Raw genomic sequence first — 4,924 nt, 5'->3', positions numbered from 1 at the left:
AGAGGATACGATAGGATAGAGGATAGGATAGGATAGAGGATAGGATAGGAGAGAAGGATAGAATAGGATAGAGGATAGGATAGGATAGAGGATAGGATAGGATAGAGGATAGGATAGGATAGAGGATAGGATAATAGAGAAGGATAGAATAGGATAGAGGATAGGATAGGATAGAGGATAGGATAGAGGATAGGATAAGTTAGAGGATAGGATAGGATAGAGGATAGGATAATGGATTGGATAGGATAGAGGATACGATAGGATAGAGGATAGGATAGGATAGAGGATAGGATAGGGGAGAAGGATAGAATAGGATAGAGGATAGGATAGGATAGAGGATAGGATAGGATAGAGGATAGGATAGGATAGAGGATAGGATAATAGAGAAGGATAGAATAGGATAGAGGATAGGATAGGATAGAGGATAGGATAGAGGATAGGATAGGTTAGAGGATAGGATAGGATAGAGGATAGGATAGGATAGAGGATATGATATAATAGAGGATAGGATAGGATAGACGATAGGATATGATAGACGATAGGATAGGATAGATGATAGGATAGGATAGAGGATAGGATAGGATAGAGGATAGGATAGGATAGAGGATAGTATGGGATAAAGGATACGATATTATAGAGGATAGGATAGGATAGGATAGAGGATATGATCGGATAGAGGATAGGATAGGTTTGAGGATATTATACGATAGAATATAATAGAGGATACGATATTATAGAGGATACAATACGGTAGAGGATAGGATAGGGAATTCTATAGGATAGAGTATAGGATCGGATAGAGGATAGGATAGGGGATTGGATAGAATAGAGGATAGGATCGGATATAGGATAGGATAGGATAGAGGATAGGATAGGATAGAGGATAGAATAGGATAGAGGATAGGATAATAGAGAAGGATAGAATAGGATAGAGGATAGGATAGGATAGAGGATAGGATAGAGGATAGGATAGGTTAGAGGATAGGATAGGATAGAGGATAGGATAGGATAGAGGATAGGATAGGATAGAGGATAGGATAGGATAGAGGATAGGATAGGATTGAGGATAGGATTAGTGAGAGGATAGGATAGGATAAAGGATAGGATAGGATAGACAATAGGATAGGAAAGAGGATAGGATAGGATACAGGATAGGATAGGATAGAGGATAGGATAGGATAGAGGATAGGATAGGATAGAGGATAGGATAGGATAGAGGATAGGATAGGATAGAGGATAGGATAGGATAGAGGATAGGATAGGATAGAGGATAGGATAGGATAGAGGATAGGATAGGATAGAGGATAGGATAGGATAGAGGATAGGATAGGATAGTGGATAGGATAGGATAGAGGATTGGATAGGATAGAGGATAGGATAGGATAGGATAGAGGATAGGATAGAGGATTGGATAGGATAGAGGATACGATAGGATAGAGGATAGGATAGGATAGAGGGTAGGATAGGAGAGAAGGATAGAATAGGATAGAGGATAGGATAGGATAGAGGATAGGATAGGATAGAGGATAGGATAATAGAGAAGGATAGAATAGGATAGAGGATAGGATAGGATAGAGGATAGGATAGAGGATAGGATAGGTTAGAGGATAGGATAGGATAGAGGATAGGATAGGATAGAGGATAGGATAGGATAGAAGATAGGATAGGATAGAGGATAGGATAGGATAGAGGATAGGATAGGATAGAAGATAGGATAGGATAGAGGATAGGATAGGATAGAGGATAGGATAGGATAGAGGATAGGATAGGATAGAGGATAGGATGGGATAAAGGATACGATATTATAGAGGATAGGATAGGATAGGATAGAGGATATGATCGGATAGAGGATAGGATAGGTTTGAGGATATTATACGATAGAATATAATAGAGGATACGATATTATAGAGGATACAATACGGTAGAGGATAGGATAGGGAATTCTATAGGATAGAGGATAGGATCGGATAGAGGATAGGATAGGGGATTGGATAGAATAGAGGATAGGATCGGATATAGGATAGGATAGGATAGAGGATAGGATAGGATAGAGGATAGGAAATAGGATTGAATAGGATAGAGGATAGGATATAATACAGGATATTATAGGATAGTCGATAGGATAGGATTGAGGATAGGACGGGATAGAGGAGAGGATAGAGAATAGGATAGGATAGAGGATAGGATAGGATAGAGGATAGGATAGGATAGAGGATAGGATAGGATAGAGGATAGGATAGGATAGAGGATACGATAGGATAGAGGATAGGATAGAGAATAGGATAGGATAGAGGAGACGATAGGGGATTGGATCGGATACAGGATAGGCTACGGTAGAGGATAGGATAGGATAGGATAGAGAATAGGATGGGATAGATGATATTATAGGATAGAGGACAGGATGGGATAGAGGATAGGATAGGATAGAGGATAGGATAGGATAGAGGATAGGATAGAGGATAGGATTCGATAGAGGACAGGATAGGATAGGATGGCGGAAAGGATAGTATAGAGTATAGAATAGGACAGAGGATAAGATAGGATAGAGGATAGGATAAGTTAGAGAATAGGATAGGATAGAGGATAGGATAGAGGATTGGATAGGATAGAGGATACGATAGGATAGAGGATAGGATAGGATAGAGGATAGGATAGGAGAGAAGGATAGAATAGGATAGAGGATAGGATAGGATAGAGGATAGGATAGGATAGAGGATAGGATAATAGAGAAGGATAGAATAGGATAGAGGATAGGATAGGATAGAGGATAGGATAGAGGATAGGATAAGTTAGAGGATAGGATAGGATAGAGGATAGGATAGAGGATTGGATAGGATAGAGGATACGATAGGATAGACGATAGGATAGGATAGAGGATAGGATAGGATAGAGGATAGGATAGGATAGAGGATAGGATAGAGGATAGGATAGGATAGAGGATAGGATGGGATAAAGGATACGATATTATAGAGGATAGGATAGGATAGGATAGAGGATATGATCGGATAGAGGATAGGATAGGTTTGAGGATATTATACGATAGAATATAATAGAGGATACGATATTATAGAGGATACAATACGGTAGAGGATAGGATAGGGAATTCTATAGGATAGAGGATAGGATCGGATAGAGGATAGGATAGGGGATTGGATAGAATAGAGGATAGGATCGGATATAGGATAGGATAGGATAGAGGATAGGATAGGATAGAGGATAGGAAATAGGATTGAATAGGATAGAGGATAGGATATAATACAGGATATTATAGGATAGTCGATAGGATAGGATTGAGGATAGGACGGGATAGAGGAGAGGATAGAGAATAGGATAGGATAGAGGATAGGATAGGATAGAGGATAGGATAGGATAGAGGATAGGATAGGATAGAGGATAGGATAGAGGATAGGATTCGATAGAGGACAGGATAGGATAGGATGGCGGAAAGGATAGTATAGAGTATAGAATAGGACAGAGGATAAGATAGGATAGAGGATAGGATAAGTTAGAGAATAGGATAGGATAGAGGATAGGATAGAGGATTGGATAGGATAGAGGATACGATAGGATAGAGGATAGGATAGGATAGAGGATAGGATAGGAGAGAAGGATAGAATAGGATAGAGGATAGGATAGGATAGAGGATAGGATAGGATAGAGGATAGGATAGGATAGAGGATAGGATAATAGAGAAGGATAGAATAGGATAGAGGATAGGATAGGATAGAGGATAGGATAGAGGATAGGATAAGTTAGAGGATAGGATAGGATAGAGGATAGGATAATGGATTGGATAGGATAGAGGATACGATAGGATAGAGGATAGGATAGGATAGAGGATAGGATAGGGGAGAAGGATAGAATAGGATAGAGGATAGGATAGGATAGAGGATAGGATAGGATAGAGGATAGGATAGGATAGAGGATAGGATAATAGAGAAGGATAGAATAGGATAGAGGATAGGATAGGATAGAGGATAGGATAGAGGATAGGATAGGTTAGAGGATAGGATAGGATAGAGGATAGGATAGGATAGAGGATATGATATAATAGAGGATAGGATAGGATAGACGATAGGATATGATAGACGATAGGATAGGATAGATGATAGGATAGGATAGAGGATAGGATAGGATAGAGGATAGGATAGGATAGAGGATAGTATGGGATAAAGGATACGATATTATAGAGGATAGGATAGGATAGGATAGAGGATATGATCGGATAGAGGATAGGATAGGTTTGAGGATATTATACGATAGAATATAATAGAGGATACGATATTATAGAGGATACAATACGGTAGAGGATAGGATAGGGAATTCTATAGGATAGAGTATAGGATCGGATAGAGGATAGGATAGGGGATTGGATAGAATAGAGGATAGGATCGGATATAGGATAGGATAGGATAGAGGATAGGATAGGATAGAGGATAGAATAGGATAGAGGATAGGATAGGATAGAGGATAGGATAGGATAGAGGATAGGATAATAGAGAAGGATAGAATAGGATAGAGGATAGGATAGGATAGAGGATAGGATAGAGGATAGGATAGGTTAGAGGATAGGATAGGATAGAGGATAGGATAGGATAGAGGATAGGATAGGATAGAGGATAGGATAGGATAGAGGATAGGATAGGATTGAGGATAGGATTAGTGAGAGGATAGGATAGGATAAAGGATAGGATAGGATAGACAATAGGATAGGAAAGAGGATAGGATAGGATACAGGATAGGATAGGATAGAGGATAGGATAGGATAGAGGATAGGATAGGATAGAGGATAGGATAGGATAGAGGATAGGATAGGATAGAGGATAGGATAGGATAGAGGATAGGATAGGATAGAGGATAGGATAGGATAGAGGATAGGATAGGATAGAGGATAGGATAGGATAGAGGATAGGATAGGATAGTG

Source organism: Halictus rubicundus, unplaced genomic scaffold (assembly GCF_050948215.1).
Source record: "Halictus rubicundus isolate RS-2024b unplaced genomic scaffold, iyHalRubi1_principal scaffold0041, whole genome shotgun sequence".
Taxonomy (NCBI): domain Eukaryota; kingdom Metazoa; phylum Arthropoda; class Insecta; order Hymenoptera; family Halictidae; genus Halictus; species Halictus rubicundus.
This window is presented reverse-complemented; position numbering follows the sequence as displayed.